This window comes from Hyperolius riggenbachi, chromosome 10, assembly GCF_040937935.1.
Source record: "Hyperolius riggenbachi isolate aHypRig1 chromosome 10, aHypRig1.pri, whole genome shotgun sequence".
NCBI lineage: Eukaryota > Metazoa > Chordata > Amphibia > Anura > Hyperoliidae > Hyperolius > Hyperolius riggenbachi.
Window position 1 is genome coordinate 62,769,170 of NC_090655.1, and position 17,711 is coordinate 62,786,880.

The window sequence follows — 17,711 nt, forward strand, 5'->3', positions numbered from 1 at the left end:
AAGGGGATTTATGCATGGGGGGGGGGGGCGGTTAGGGTTAGGAGTCAGCAAGGAGGTTTGTGTATGGGGATGGTTAGGGTTGGGTATCAGGAAGGGGGTTTGTGCAGGGGGTCGGTTATGGTTAGGCATCAGCAAGGGGGTTTGTGTATGGGGATGGTTAGGGTTGGGTATCAGGAAGGGAGTTTGTGCAGGGGGTCGGTTATGGTTAGGCATCAGCAAGGGGGTTTGTGCAGGGGGGGGACCTTTATGGTTAGGTGTCAGGAAGGGAGTTTTTACAGGGGGGAGTGGTTAGGGTTAGGCATCAGAAAGGGGGTTTGTGCAGGGGGGATGGTTAGGGTTAGGCATCAGAAAGGGGGTTTGTGCAGGGGGGATGGTTAGGGTTAGGCATCAGAAAGGGGGTTTGTGCAGGGGGGATGGTTAGGCATCAGGAAGGGGGTTTGTGTAGGGGGTATGGTTAGGGTTAGGCAACAGGAAAGGGGTTTGTGCGGGGGGGGGGGGTGGCTAGATTTAGGCTTAAGGAAGGGGGTTTGTGTGGGCGGGGACGGTTATGGTTAGGTTTAGCTATAGTAAAATATCGGTAATAATTACCTATATTTTACGATCTAAAATTACCACTTTAAATAGGAGAATATCAGTAAATGTGCGGATCTTCTACTATCTGCATTTTTCCTGCGCCCAATTTTCCCATATGCCTTGATCTGTATGATTACCAGCTCCAGGAATTACATTAGCTGTGTCACAGATTAGCTCCCTTTTCAGGTATTGTGACGGCATTAGACCTTTGTAGCTTCATTTTCCAAATTTGTTAGGTTGTTACGCAAGAAACTTGTGCAGCAGAGAGCGAATCCTCCATCCTGTACTGTCTCCAGCAGTATTCAAACACTGAGATTTCTACCTTTGTCCTATTGCAGCCAAGGTTCAAAGATTAGGCTCTAAGTGCAATGCTGGGCCTTTATTACAGCCGTCCCTGCTGATATCTCCCTCCAGTCCCTCACCTAGGTGACTCCTGGATATATCTCCCCAGATTCCTGAATGACAGGGGCCAGCTAGCTGCAAGGCAAGAGGTAAGGGGTCGCCCGGTGCCGCCCGCCTGAGGGGAGCAGTACTCTTTACACTTATTTACTATATTGCTGTGAATGAAAGAGAGTGATCTCCTAAGTCCCACTGAACAATGTCAATGTCCTCGGTACTGTTATTATTTATATAGCTTGGACATTTTCCGTAGTCATGCATACAAGTGAGATTATTATTATTTAGTATTTATATAGCGCCAACATCTTCCGCAGCGCTGTACAGAGTATATTGTCTTGTCACTTACTGTCCCTCAGAGGAGCTTACAATTTAGCCCCTACCATAGCCATATGTCTCAGTCTATGTATGTATCGTGTAGTGCATGTATTGTAGTCTAGGGCCAATTTAGGGGTAAGCCAATTAACTTATCTGTATGTCTTTGGGATGTGGGAAGGAACTGGGGTGCCCGGAGGAAACCCACACAGACAGGGGGAGAACATACAAACTCCATGCAGATAGTGCCCTGGCTAGGATCAAAACTCGGGACCCAGCGCTGCAAGGCGGGAGCGCTGACCACTACGCCACCATGATGCCCACTATTCCCGCTATGTTGTGCAATTAAAACTGTACCATTTATATCAGTCTTTTAAGCAGAGGAGTTTGCACTCTAAAGGTGAATACTCACCTAACGGTGCAGGAAGATGGATCACAGCAAGGTCCCCTGATGATGAGCATCCAGCAGGTGTACGCAATGGCACAAGACAGGCGCAAACGAGAGTTCAAATGGCACTTTGCTCAGGAGTCGTCGGAGATCTTGAAGATCTGATCCGCTGTGATGGTCATTATTGCTGCGCATCGCCAAATGTAATTTGTGTGATCATGCGCCTGTACCCATGACGCAAGATCGTGGAAACGATAGTTTGTCGCTTCAAACATCAACAATTGTCATAAAAATTGCGTAGTAGGTACAGGCCTTAACTCTCAACCACAGTTACACACCGTTATAATACATTGATACAACTCTGACATTCCATGGACATAGATCAATGATCCATTCACATCAATCTCTAGACCACAGGAGCTTACACTCTAACGTTTCCTGTAGAGTTGTAACTAGCAAGGTTTCCTACCACAGTCAATCAGTATTATTACTATACATGTGTATTGATGTTTTTGGTGATGGTGATTTTGCTGTTATACATTTTGCTAGTGCTGAAGAATTCCACAGCACTGTACAGAGACCACTGATTCACATTAGTCCTTGTACCATAGGAGCTTACACTCTAATGTCTTTTCCAGAGCAACACACTATTATTATTACTTTACATTTTTATAGCTCTGTCATATTCCACTGCGCTATACAGAGATCACTGATCCAATTAAATTAGTTTTTGCACCAGAGGAGCTTACATTTGATTACATTCCCCAACTACAGTTATACACTAATATTATTATACATTTAAAGAACAACTCATGTGAGAGGGATATGGAGGCTGCCATATTTATTTCCTTTTAACACCAGTTACCTGTCAGCCCTGCTGATCTATTTGGCTGCAGAAGTGTCTGAATCACACCAGAAACAAGCATGCAGCTAATATTGTCAGATCTAACAATAATGTTAGAAACATCTGTTCTGCTGCATGCTTGTTCAGGGTCTGTGGCTAAAGGTGTTAAAGGTATTAGAGGCAGAGGATCAGCAGGATAGCCAGGCAACTGGTGTTGATTAAAAGGAAATACATAGGGCAGCCTATCTCTCTCATTACAATTGTCCTTTAAAAAGCTCTGACATATTCCACACTGCTGTACAGTGATCAGTAATTAATTCCAATCAGTCTCTGCACTAGAGGAAGTTACACTACTATGCTCTCTCCATAGCCATACACTATTATTATTATTATTATACATTTATATAGCACTGACCTATTCCACAGTGCTGCACAGAGTTAACTGCTTTAATATCACTGTATAATTCTCTACTGCAGAGTTATCCTTGAACTATGTATATCGATTCTAGTCTGACAGACACACACTATGCCCAGTTCAGAAGGACTAAACTAACATAAGGGCATAAGAACCAAAAATCAACTAAACTAACGTAGGAGTAAAAAGAGTCACATAATACTTGTGAAAGATATATCTGCATGGTCCAAAAGAACCCACTAAAGAAAATCTATTCGAATGCAGGGGTCACATTTATTTGAAAACTCATATTTTCAAATGTGTAAAATTGCAATTTCTACTGTATTTCAATGACATCACAATTTGTATGCATTCGTGAGTAATGTGCGCTTTGTGATTTCTCTGCATTTTACATTTGGGTGGCAGGTCTGCTTTTTTTTTCAAATGCAACCTGTTTAATGCAAGCCAAAGGCAATGACTAAAAATTGTGTTTTTGCATAAATTTTTTGCAACTTTTACGTTAATTAGATACAATTTCATGTAAATTTACTTTAGTTTTGTGAAAAAAAAATGAAAATTTGCATACAAATGCACAAAAACCCACCGCAAAAACGTGCATGTGGTAAATCACATACAAAAAACCACTATGATGTGTGAATGGCCCCTGACTATATACTCCAGGCTCTCCGTACCGCTGTATGGACTCACATGCAGAAGATTTTTCACCCTGCACTGTTGTTACTTCACACATGCCTAAGGCCTCGTTCACATTGCACGCGTTGCCATCCGTATTTCGGCAACGCGTGCGGGAGGCAGAAACGCGCGACATCAGAAGTGCATGGACTGCACTTTCTGATGTTCACATTGCATGCGTTGCGGACCAGTGTGGTGCGCGAACGCATGCTGCGCGCATTTCTTTGCAAATCGCGCAGCTGACCTATTCACTACAGTGAATGGGATCAGCCACGCAGCGCATACAAACGCAGATTGCATGCAATCGTACGTGTTGTGTTCCAATCACACGGCCATCTGCGGGTTGTAATGTGAATAATTCTTTCGTTGCATAATTAAACGAGGAACTTCAGCCTAAACAAACATACTGTCATTAAGTTACATTAGTTATGTTAATTAAAATAGATAGGTAATATAATCTCTTACCCACCCTGTTTTAAAAGAATAGGCAAATGTTTCTGATTTCATGGGGGTAGTCATCTTTTTGGTTGAAAAGAGGTGACAGGGAGCATGAGACACAGTTCCAACTGTCCTGCGTCCTGATCACTCCTCTCAGCTGCTAGGCAACCAGAACAACAACATCAGAAATCCCATCATGCTTCGCACAGCATCAGGGGAAAAATGCCCAGGCAGTTTTCTTTGATGGGGTGGAGCTTGGCTTCCGTGCAGCTAAAAATGCCTAATTTTGGGATTTCTGATGTTAGGTAAGAAAAGTTCTGATGCTGTGAAACTGTTAAAGAAACACCAAGCCTTTTCAGTACTGTGGAGTAGATGTTTAGTCTTGAGGTTCACTTTAAGAATGAACCAGGTGGTTTCGGCACACAGTGCGCAGGGCGCGTCAGGGTAATTCTGATCACCGTCATTCTTCTCACCCTGTGCCCAGCTCACCGGAAGCATAACTATACGAACGCTTTGAGAAGACCTTGCTTTTCCTCAATGACATCCATTACGCTGCTAATAAGTTTTTTGAATTGTGGGAGGAAACTGGAAGATCTGGAGAACATTCAAATGGAGGAATACCATGAACCACTACTGTAGAAAGTTTAGAGCATTAGTATTTAATGTCATTTCTACAGTGTTCCTAATTGGCAGATTCCTCTTACTTCCTGGTCCTGAAAAGACAGAGGAAAGACAGAGAAAAGAGTGTGATACCATGGTTACTCTGGGCAACATCATCAACAGCTTTGGTCTCTGTATTCAACAGTATTAGTCTAATGCGGTGATAATTTCTTATATCCTATGACTGAGCTATAAAAGTCACCTTTGATCAGGAGTCAAAGCTGATATTTACTCTTCACTGTGGTTTGGCTCTCGGCCCGTCATAGTCCAGACTCCATATGGCCAAGGCCACTCATATAGTGCTACTAGTGCATCCTCTGCTAACAGTTCTACAGCACCCAGGAAGTGTGGACTCAGCAGGAACAGCCCTGGTGTAGTGTCCAGGAATTGGAATCAAAAACTTAGGCTAGAGGAGAAGCACTTAGAAAAAAAGCATTTCAGAAACGTATTACATAATTTCAAGGGAATATGAAGTGTTTTTATTAATTTACTTATTAATTTATCAGGCTAAGCACTACGATAGCTTGTCATAATATGATGGTTTTAAGGCATAATTACAGTCTCGCATTACATACAATAAATATATTATGTTTAAGGAGAATTTTAGGATTAAGTAGAAACCACAAGAGGTATAATTGCAGTCCAATTGTGCGCTTCATCTTTTGTTATACAAAAAAATACAAAAAGTTTTAAAAAATACTTGGTCATCAATAAATCTTCATAGCAATCCCATCCAAGATAACTTATATTTAGCAAGAGCAGGTCAGTAAGAGTTTCCATGAAGATTATTTATTATTATTATTTATTTATAAAGCACCAACATATTCCGTGGTACTGTACAAAGTAGGAAAACAAACAAGGGATACATAATGATACAGACAATAATACACATCAAATATGGACACTGGTGCAAAATACAGAACTGGTGATTACAATAGCAGAAGTAACATGATGAATAAAATGTATAGAAGAGTGCAAGCTATGAAATTAATAACAAATTCCAAGACACAAAAGGATGAAAGAACCCTGCCCTTGCAAGCTTACAATCTAAAGCAGGGGTGTCAAACTCAAATACAAAGTGGGCCGGAATTGAACACTGGAACCAAGTTGAGGGCCAATCTCAATGTCTACTGTCCACCTTCCTCCCTTATAGAGTTCCCTGGTGTCTAATGGCTCCCCTGCAACCCCTATACAGTCTAGTGGCCCACCTCCGTCCCCTATACAGTGCCCTGGTGTCCAGTGGCCCTCACCTCCCCTATACAGTTCCCTAGTGTTTAATGTTTTCCCACTACCTTCCCCATATGGCTTCTTTAGTGATCTAGGGCTTCACCTCCAATATAGCTGTGGGTGGGCCAAACATAATGCAAAGTAGGGAAATCACCTTGGGGCCAAATGTATGGGCTCTGAGGGGAGGGATTTGACCCACGGGCCAGAGATTGACTTGTATGATGTAAAGGAATTGGGGACAAGAGGTGGGGAAGTATGCAGTATACATACAGGCAGTGCATGTTTAGGTTATTTAGTAAGGAATTAAACTAGCCGCGAGGTGTGGCTTGGAGTGATACAAGTAATATTTCAGGTAATGACTCTAGTTAGTTTCAAGCTATGGAATCTCTTCATCAGGTCTTAAAGAGACTCTGAAGCGAGAATAATTCTCGCTTCAGAGCTCATAGTTAGCAGGGGCATGTGTGCCCCTGCTAAACATCGCTATCCCGCGGCTAAACGGGGGTCCCTTACCTCCTGAAATCCCCTCCGTGCAGCCGGGAATCACTTCCTGATTGAGGCAGGACTAACCGCCGCAGCCCTGCCCCACGCGCGTCTGTCAGCGCGTATCTCCGCCTCTCCCCCACCCCTCTCAGTCTTCCTTCACTGAGAGGGGCGGGGGAGAGGTGGCAATGCACCGCTGATAGACGCGCTGAGAGGCAGGGCTGCAGCCGTTAGCCCTGCCTCTAGGAGCAGCAAAATCTACGACCAATTTGGTCGTTGATTTTGCGGGGGGGGGTTGGGGGTGAAGGGACCCCCGTTTAGCCGCGGGATGGCGGCGTTTTAGCAGGGGCACACGTGCCCCTGCTAACTATGAGCTCTGAAGCGAGAATTATTCTCGCTTCAGTGTCTCTTTAAAAATCAAAAAATTTCTCCTCCGGCCAAACATAGAGAAATAAAGTTCAATTTCGTAGACGCAATGAGACTGGGGAATAAATGCCACCATGTAGAGGGTTTCTACATGATGGTGTTTGTTTCCTTGTCTTTGTGAATGGTGTCTGGGACTGCCTGGTGGAACCAGGTATCTCATTACGTCTATGCCAGGGGTGCCCATTGAGTAGATCGCGATCTACCGGTAGATCGCAAATGACTTCATGGTAGATCCTGACCGCACTACATTTTAAATTCTGTATATACAATTGTGTTCCTAAAATTGCACATAGGTAGATCATTTTGAGTTGCTATTTTTAAAAGTAGCTCATAAGCCAAAAAAGTGTGGGATACTGCTGCATGTGGCCCTTCTTCAGGACATTCTCAGTCCCCGTTAGGGGAGAGGGCATGGTTGTTACAGCCATTAACCCCTCTCTCCTATCCTGTCCTATGGATGGGGGTTGTGGCTGTGAGTTATGCAGCAGGGTGGAGGTAACCAAGGCTTAACCTTGGGGATGAAGTGCTGGGAATTGTAGAATGCGGCATAAGGAAGTGTGGGATGTGGCTTGGACAGCAATGAAAGGAAGTGGTAACAGCCTTCCCCCAGTGTTAGTCTATAGATGGAGACATCGCCAGGAGGAGGTGGATAGAGTGCAGAAAAATTCAAGCTTGGCCGGGGCAGGAGGAGGAACAGAGCAGTCAAGGGGCAAGACCTTCCCTAATAATTAGAACTCATAGGTTGTGCATCGGGGGTGGCCTTTATTTCTAATTGGTGCTGGAAGGGGAGGACAAAGGAAGAAGTCCAGGAGAAACAAATTATAATGTTTAGTCCTGTGCTATAAAATATTAGTCAATAGTGAATACAGTATACAGTCATCTGGAACTCAAGTAAACAGCACAAATCCTAATCAGCACAAATCACCAGCAGTACTCACAGTGGGTAAGGCCAACTTCTTAGGCTGTTTGTGGACTCTGCTGTGCTTAAAGACTAGGTTCCATGGCTCCCCCAGTGATAAAATACTTTCAATTACTGATAGAGTGGGTTATAGTACTGTATTAGATAGAGAGAGAGAGACGCTCAAACCTCTATGTAAACCTCACTGGTGCTGGATCTCGGTTGGCCACACTCACATCCAAAGCAAAAGTAGGAGATACCCAGGCAAATGAGAGAATTAAAACCGGCATATTTATTCAGAAAAGTGAATACAGGACAAAAAACATCCATACATGCAACTGACGCATATCGGGCTTACAATCTGCCCTTAGTCATAGTTGCAAGGACAGTGAGTACAAATGGAAAATTTAATAGGTAAGGAGGAAAAAAACTTCATCCCACCCCAGAAGAAACCACTTAAGGGATAGGCCCATGAACTGAATATAAAACAAGATAGACAATATTAAAGCAAGGCAAACAAGTAGTAAAAAAACAAAGTCAATCCCTAAAATCGACACGTACGTCCGAAATAGCATAAGTGACTGCGTAACCTATTGTTGGCATAAGATATGGAATAAGATATAATAAATATAGTACATGATAGCATATACACTATAAGAGACAACAAATTCAAATAAATTCAAAAGTCATGTACAAAACTCAAATAATCTAGAACCCCTAGTCAAACATAAAATGATTATTTGTGAGGGGGTACTCAACTGCCAACAATAGAAAGTAACGTAGTGGAGCGTCAAAGGTACAGTACTTAATCAAGTGAAATTGTAACGCCTCTAGAGCCAGCCTGTGTGGGATGGAGGAATGTGAGTGATTCTACTGTAATGCTTGGATTTTGGGAAAATCATTCGGGCATCTATTATTTGTGTGTTACCTGGTGTCTTCTGACTGAATCCGGAGAAGCGAGAAATAGGTTGTACTGTAGTGGCAAACATATTTGGCCCATGAAAGAAGTATTTTGTCCAGCACATTGCTTCTATGCGCTGTATCTGTATTCAGTTATCATCCTGGTTGTTAGAATTTGTCTTATTCATGCTTCTGTTACTTAGGCTTTGAGTACTGAATCATGATTGACCAACCTCCTGCCATCTCCTGCTGCCCTTTCACACATTTACTATAAGCTTCTGTTTGCTATGGTGACTCTCTCGCCTCTGCCTTGGCCCTGGCTCCATTCACACCGGGAATTGCAAAATGCTAGCAGAATCACTAGCATTTTGCAAAGCGATTTTTCTGCATGCACCATGTTTGCAATTTCAGCCTATTGATAATCTCTAGGAATCATTAATGTGTGAACACTACCACTGATTTCCATTGCCATCGTGCTTTTTCAACTGCTAGCGATTTACAAACAAGCTGAAATTGCAAGTAAAACGAACGAGTCCCAAGTAGCTAAGGAGCTATGGGCCCCAGTTAGGTTTTTGCATTGGGTCCACTCAAGCACCCTTTTATAACAATTGATATGGTGCAACAAAACCTGCCAAGGACAGCCGCATTGTCAGTGAGGTTTATCCAGGGGGAGAGGGCAGAGTGTGTTAATGGTTATCATTATTCAACTGTACAGATAAACATTATCACCATAGCACCAATGATGAGTTAATACAGCAGTTAAAGGAGGGCCTCACTCATCCAGGAGCCCTAGTGAAGTTACAGCCTCTGCAAACCCCTACTGCAACTCCCTTGATTGTATGCAATGCAGAGATTTCAGCAAATGCTCATTAAACGGCTAAGCTTTGACTTAGTTGGAGGCTCAGTTGTTATTCGGAAGGAAGGAATTAGCTATGGTTGCACACCGGCTGTGAACTGAAAATTTACATTATAATATACGGTAGTTCTATCTGTGATTAGTCCAAACTGCAAGAATATAACTCATGGAAGAGTGAAACTGAATTTGCAAAAAGTGAACATTTAAAGCCGTTAATGTCCACCATAGTGAATCGCTGTCATGGCTGCAAATAAGCATAATTCAGAATGTTTAGGAAATAATGCTGCAGAATGAAATAGAAAGGTCGTTTTAGTAACATTAACCACTTGATGACCCAGCCTTTACCCCCCCTTAAGGACCAGCGCTGATTTCGCTGATCTGTGCTGGGTGGGCTCTACAGCCCCCAGCAAAGATCAAACACCAGGCAGAGCGACCAGATCGCCCCCCTTTTTTCCCCACTAGGGGGATGATGTGCTGGGGGGGTCTGATCGCTCCTGCCTGCGTGTGGCTGGCGGGGGGGGCACCTCAAAGCCCCCTCCACCGCAAGATTCCCCCTCTCCCTCTCCTCCCTCCCTTCCCCGGAGATCGGAGGCTGCACAGGAACTGATCTGTCCTGTGCAGCCTCTAACAGGCTCCTGCCTGTCATGTGACAGCGATCCCCGGCCGCTGATTGGCCGGGGATCGCTGATCTAGTACAACGCTGCTACTGTTAGCAGCGTTGTACAAATGTAAACAAAGCGGATTATTTCCGCTTGTGTTTACATTTAGCCTGCGAGCCGCGATCGGCGGCCCGCAGGCTATTCACGGAGCCCCCCGCCATGAATTGTCAGGAAGCAGCCGCTCGCGCGAGCGGCTGTTTCCTGATTAATTGGCCTGCAGCCGGTGACGCAGATCTGCGTCGCTGGTCCTGCAGCTGCCACTTTGCCGACGCGCGTTATGAGTGCGCGGTCGGCAAGTGGTTAAATTACAAAAAAGGTTTGTGGATCAATGATGTATACAATATAGTTTTAAATGAAAAGCAGAGTTAGTACCTGCTAACGTTGTTTTGAACAATCCTTCAGGGCAAGGTGAGACGTCGCCCCTCCCAGACGTAGGAACAGACAGCACTTCCCCTATAAAACATTGAAACGGTTAGTCCACCCTCAGTGCATTTAGACAAGTACCCGACAGGTGAACAACCAACTAACCCACAACAAGTGCAACTATTTGACATAGACAATACACCAGGGTGGGATCGTTGCCCTAAAGGATTGTTCAAAACATCGTTAGCAGGTACTAACTCTGCTTTTTCCCACAATCCTTCAGGGCAAGGTAAGACAATTAACAAGTAATACAACCTCAGGGAGGGACCCACGCTTGGAGAATCTTCCTCCCAAATGCTTGGTAGTGAGCAGATAATGCATCAATCCGATAGTGGTGAATGAACGTAGAAAAAGTTGACCACGTTGCTGCCTTACATATTTGTTCAGGAGAAGCCCCTGCTCTATTTGCCCATGAAGCTGCCATAGCCTTAGTTGAATGGGCCTTAACCTCCTTAGCGGTAACCCCGTAGTACACACGGGGTAGCCGCCACGGAGGATCACAGGGCGCCAGGACTTTTTTTTTTAATGGTGCAATACGCTTTAGCTAGCGGTTTGCGTATGCACAAAGTTGCTCCGGTCCCCCGCGATCTCCCGCAATAGCTCCCATTATATGTACCCCCCAGCGTTCCTACGCCGGTGCAGTTGCCCAATCGGCTCCAGGCTTCGCGATACCGGAGATCAGGATTGCGGATGATGTCATGACGTCATCTCCGATCGTCGCCATAGCAACGCCGGAAGCCGATAGGGAAACTGCGCTTTTCGTGGGATCGTGGCGAGGTACGTATAGCCATCGGCGATCGGCGGGCATTGGGGGGACCGGAGCAACTTTGTACATACGCTTAGTTAGCGAAATGCTAGCTAAAGCATTTGACAAAAAAACCTCCTGGCGGACGCAGCCTGAGAAACTGCGTACCGTCAAGGGGGTTAAATGATGCTGGAGGATCTACTTTCATTATCCTGTAAGCCACAATAATAGCTAATTTGATCCAATTAGCAATAGTAGACTTAGATGAAGCCTGTCCTAAATTCTTACTCGAAATCAACAAAAATAACGAATCTGATTTCCTGAAATCGGCTGTTAAATATTGTAAAACACATCTTCTAGCATCCAATGTATGAAAAATTCTTTCTTTCTCACAATTTGGATTAACACAAAATGTAGGCAAGACAATGTCCCTGGACCTATGAAATTTAGTTTGCAATACTAATCTGTCCTGAAAATCTTGAAAATAAGGACTTTTAACTGACAGAGCAGGCTGCAGCTCACTCACTCTTCTAGCCGTAGTTATTGCTATCAAGAATACTACCTTAAGTGTAAGACTCGTAAGAGAACAATCTTTTAACGGTTCAAATGGCTCTCTAGTTAATCCCTGTAGTACCACTGACAAGTCCCAAGGGGAAGCATATGGTTTAACAACCGGTGATTTCCTCAAGACAGCTTTAATAAATCTTACAATTAAAGGAGATGAAGAAATACGAATACCTGATAATGCAGATAGAGCTGCCATCTGCACTTTCAATTTACTAACAGAAATGTTCTTATCCCAACCTTCCTGGAGAAAATCCAAAACTGCCGGAATAGATAAGCTATCAAATTTAGACTTTTTTAACCAAAGGTGGAAAGTCTTCCAGTATTTTAGCTAGATTTTTCTTGTAACATCTTTACGACTTCCAATCAGTGTCGAGGCCGCTTTATCAGACACTCCAAGACTTTTCAACCAAACTAACTCAGGATCCAAACCGCCAGATTCAGGCGCTCCTGATGAGGATGCCACAGGTCTCCCTGAACTAGCAGATCTTGCATCAGAGGAAGCAACCAAGGTTCCTCTACGGCAAATGATTTAATCATTGCAAACCAACTTCTTCTTGGCCAACGAGGCGCAATCAGAATCATCTGTCCTCTCTGCTCTCGCTACTTCCTGAGAACTGCTGGAATCATGTTTAGAGGAGGAAACACATCATTCAAAGGAAAGCTCCACTGGTGATTGAATGCATCTATTCCCAGAGCATTGTCTCTCGGGTTCAATGAAAAATATTTTTGAACTTGCACATTTTCCTGTGTTGCCAAAAGATCCACAGTTGGCATTCCCCATCTCTCTGTAATCTGTAGAAAAATTTTCTTGTTTATGGACCACTTTGAAGTCAGTATTCTGTTTCTGCTCAACTTGTCCGCATCTATGTCTAATGTGCCCTTGAGATGGACTGCTCTCAAGGACAACACATTCTCTTCTGCCCAAAATAAAATCTCTTCTGCTTCCACCTGTAATAACAGGGATTTCATTACTACCAGTTTGTTTAGGAATGCTACAGTCGTAATGTTGTCTGATTGAATTAGGACGTGCGACTGATATAGAATGGTCTTTGCTTGAATCAAGGCCAATTTCACTGCTCTCAATTCTCTCCAATACGATGACATTTGAGACTCTGGTTTTGACCACTCGCCCTGGAAGGCTACATGACCCACATGAGCCCCCCCCATCTCCAAAAACTTGCATCCGTGGTTAATATCTGATCCACTGGATCCTTCCAAAGTTTGCCCCTTTAAAGGTTGGCATCCTTCAACCACCATTGAAGGGTATCGGGATTGTCACCCTGAAATTTAAACTCTGAGGCTGACCGTCCCAGTTCTCCAGCAGAAACCTCTGGAGTTTTCTGATATGTGCAAGTGCCCAAGGCACTGCCATCATCGTTGAGGACATTAAACCTAACACTCGGGACACCAACCTTAGTGTAGGTCGAACTTCTTGTTGTAAATTCTGAATTGCCAATTTTAGCTTTTCCACTTTTTCTAGAGGAAGAAACAATTTTTGACTCAAAGAGTCTATCAATATGCCTAAGAACACCATTTTTTGACTGGGATCTAGGCATGATTTCTCTTGATTTATAATCCAGCCCAAGAACTGTAAATGGTCTGATACCATTTGCAGATGATTTTTTAACTCCACTTCTGAATTGCCTAGAATCAGTAGGTCGTCTAAATAAGGGACCACCATGACTGACCTTTCCCTTGATGGTATCAAAGCTTCCCCCAGGATTTTTGTAAACATCCTTGGTGCGGAAGTGATCCCAAATGGGAGGCAGAGAAACTGAAAGTGCATCACTAGTTTGTTCACTTGAAGAGCAAATCTCAGGTATTTTTGAGACTTCTTGTGAATTGGGACGTGCCAATTGGCGTCCCTGAGATCTAGAGATGCCATGAATGCTCCAGCAAATAACAGATCTCTCACCGTAAATTTTGTTTCCATTCAAAACTTTTTCTTCTTCATGAATGGGTTCAAATTCTTTAGATTTAGAATCAGTCGGAAGTTCGGAACTTGCCCGTCTGTTTTTTACCAGAAAAATCGTTGAGTAAAAACCATTTGTTCTCTCTTTGGAACTCTGCAAACCACATTTTGATTTAACATACTTTGTAAAATGTGCAGAATCTCTTGGACCAGAGTAGGATCTCTTGATGGTTTTGAAATTATGAATCTTAAAGGAGGGGAAAGTGCAAACTCTATCTGATAGCCGAATCTGATTGTTTGCTGAATAAACTGACTTTTTGCCACCATCGGCCATCTGTGAGAAAAATATTTTAGTCTTCCCCCTACCGCCATAAACGAGTCATTGCGACTTCGTCTGAGATTCAGAGGGTTTAGATTTAAACCCTCGTCTTCTAGATTTGTCAAAGAACCATCTTTTCCCTCCTTTTTGATCCTTAGAGGAGTCTTTCTGGTCAGCCTTTCCAGAGCTAAGTCCAAATCAGGACCAAACAATAGATCCCCTGAAAAGGGCACCCCACAAAGTCTATTTTTGGATGCTAAATTACCATCCCAAGTTTTTAGCCATAACGCTCTGCGTGAAACATTCACCAAAGCCGTAGACCTAACAGAAAACCTGACCGTCTCAGCGAAAGCATCGGCCAAATAATTAGCTGCTTTATTAAGAATCGTAATAGATTCCATTAATTTTTCCACTGAAGCACCTGCAAGAATGCTGGACTTTAGTTGATTATTCCATAATTCTAAAGTTCTGGCTACACAGGTAGAAGCTACTGCAGGCCTAAGGCCTCTTTCACAGTGCGAGGTTAAAGTCGCTGCGTTAGACAGAAATACAGCGCATATAATCAATAGTATGTGGGGTGCCACTCTCCCATCCACCACTCATCCGCCCGACCAGATTTCGCAATAGCGTCATCAGGGGTGTGTTGCTGTGCGTCCCTTACAAAAGGGCCCAGGAGTTAGTATCTTGTATACATCGTTTTATTGAATAAATTTATGTACTTTTTAAACTGAGTACACTTAGATTTTTATTCATCTATTACGCATATGCTGGAAATGTCTGTATGCTGAGGAAGGAGGCTGGACATATGAGTATAGAAGATTGAAACATGAACCAGTGATCGTGGTGGCATATATACACATACGCTTCAGACCTTATAGCTTGGGTCTTACTAAGAGCTGGTAAGCCTGCACTTTGAAGGGTGTTGGTGGAGGAATGAAGTACCTTTAGCGCTAAAGTTTATCTGATGTGGAATTTTATGGAGTCTGTCTGAGGGCTTTTAACTTCGCAAGCTTTATGGTACTTGTTCTAATTTAATAGGACATTTTGTATTTCTCTTGCACGGATATATTGTTCATTCAGCTGCAGCAGCTTCCCAAGTCCTTTTAAAGCCAATGGATACCGCGTAAAAAATAAAAAAGTCAGATATTCACCTAAGGAGACGGAAGGCTCGGTCCTAATGAGCCTTCCCTCTCCTCTCCCGGGGCCCTCGGTGCTGCGCTGGCTCCCCTGTTCGCGTCCGCCGCGGCAGGGACTTCGGAGGTCTTCGGGAGCACTCGGGCTTCCGAAGACAGGCTGCGCCATACTACGCACGCGCGATTGCGTCATAGATGACGCTCACGCATGCATAGTATGGAGCGGCCCGTCTTCGGGAGCCCGAGTGCTCCCGAAGGCTTCCGAAACATCCCTTCGGCTGCGGAAGTGGCAGTATTTGACCGAACTGGTCGAATACTGCTACAGGGGATCCTGCGTGGGAACGGGCACCGGGAGAGGAGAGGGAAAGCTCATTAGGACCGAGCCTTCCCTCTCCTTAGGTGAGTATCTGACTTTTCTATTTTTTAAGTGGTAAACATTCACTTTAAGGTGAGCATCTATCTTTTTATCCACAGGATCTTTCAGATCCACTAGATCTTCAAATGCTTGAGAAAATGGAGCACCCAATTTTGGACATTTATCCCAGAGAGCCGAATCCTCAACAGTAAAAGGAAATCTGTGTTTAACTGTTTTAGAAATAAGAAGCCTTTTTTTCTGGATCTTTCCACTCTCTAAGGATAGTCTGTTTGATAGCATTATGAACTGGAAATGTAAGACCTTCCTTTTCCTCCATCCCTTTATATAACTGGTCATGTGAGGATAAATTAGTCACTGTATCTTTATTCAATTGAAGAGTATCATTGATAGCTGCGATTAAGGCTTCAGTATCTTCAACTTCAACTCGAAACCTGAATCGCAAAGATGTATCAATTTCAATCTCCTTTGAATCTGATTCCTCCAAACTTACCCCCGCCTCTATCTGATCCTGATTTTCACTATCAGAGACAGGGTTAAGAGCAGTAGCAACTTGTGAAGTAGAAGCACCTGCCCCTGTTAAAGAAGATTTAAAAGAAGCCAAAGAGGAATTAATTTCTTCCCTGAAAGCCTGCAAAGTCTCCTGCACAGAGGGACCTGACTGCTCTCCTAAAACGTTCTCCATACATTGCTGACAAAGTTTTAGAATATGGAAATGGCATTTTAACAATACACATTGGGCATCGCTTATAAGTAGGAGGAGGCTTCACCTTATCCCCTGAATCAGCTTGTCTAGTCTGCAAAAAAAGACAAGCACAGTTTGACATAAGCATACCCCCATGAAATCAACATTAGTGTGTAGCCCAGAAAGAGATATCATACTTTCACCTTCTGGGCAGCTGGGTTACGCTCTAGTCTTTTTTCGATGCCGACATCTTGTAAATAAGGCAAAGAAATCCAGCAAAAAAGACTGCAGTCTCTCCACTGCAGAGCAACAATACCGCCAACCAGCCTCGCACAGCGTCCTCATAAAAATACTTCCACTCATGAACTCCCAGAGGTGGGATCGGAAGTGACGGAGAGAGACAGCCCTGATAGGCTACAAAATGCTGCTTCCGGCAAACCCGCCGGAAAGTACGCATCCAGGAAGAACCACGCGAATTTCCGTCCACCATGCGTCTCCCAAACGCCCAGCCAGCACAACCCACGCCAGCGGCTTACCTGCCATCCCGACCAGTCTCCATCACGAGCGGCTAGGAACGCTGTGCCCTCCACACTTGCACTGCTCCACATAGGAGAGAAAAGTAGGCAAACTTCACCTCAAGTCCAGCGTGAAGCGAAGGCTAGATGGCCTCAGTATCACCATCTCAGCCGCCCATGCAATTAATACCTGCAAGCCCAGCACACAGGCTCAATCCCGTAGGGGAGATGCTGACCTGCCTGGATGCAGGAACAAACAGCACTGAGGGTAGACTAACCGTTTCAATGTCTAGTGGAACGCAGCGTGACCAAGCGTCCTGTTGGACGCGAAACGGCCGTCGCCGACCCGTTCACACTCTTGGCACCCACCTAACCACGGCTGTCAACTAAACTGTATGTATGAACATGCCTTAATTAAGTTTGTACACTGAACTTTCCTTGTTGTCATATGGAGTTGAACTTGGAGGATTAAAAGCACGAATTGATGGACAGATGGTGCACGCGGCTGCTTCTTATTTCTCAATTTGCTGCCATTTACTTTCTTCATATTCATCTGTGCGGAGCACATGTCCAGGGATTTCTTCACACTCCATTACAAGGTGTTGACAGTGGTGAGTGTATATTGGCCTGTATAAGTATCTGCCCACATGTGCATCATTATGAAATAAGGGAGTGCCACACTGTGCTGCTTCTTTGAACAAAATTTGAGATGCTGACCTGCCTGGACGCAGGAACAAATAGCACTGAAGGTGGACTAACTGTTTCAATGTTTTATAGGGGAAGTGCTGTGTGTTCCTGCGTCTGGGAGGGGCAACATCTCACCTTGCCCTGAAGGATTGTGGGAAAAAGTAAAGTTACACTTTCAAGTAAATCTGCAATATAAAAAAAAAAAAAA

General features: G+C 44.0%; 1 protein-coding gene across 1 annotated transcript in view; it reads left to right on the plus strand.

The window, feature by feature from the left end:
- Positions 1 to 956: 956 nt before the first annotated feature.
- Positions 957 to 17,711, plus strand: part of ACSL5 (acyl-CoA synthetase long chain family member 5) — an 84,630-nt gene continuing 67,875 nt past the window's right edge. Inside the window, exon 1 of the mRNA XM_068256568.1 lies at positions 957 to 1,064. The gene's annotated coding sequence lies outside the window, so the exon portion shown is untranslated. The remainder of the gene's footprint in view (positions 1,065 to 17,711) is intronic.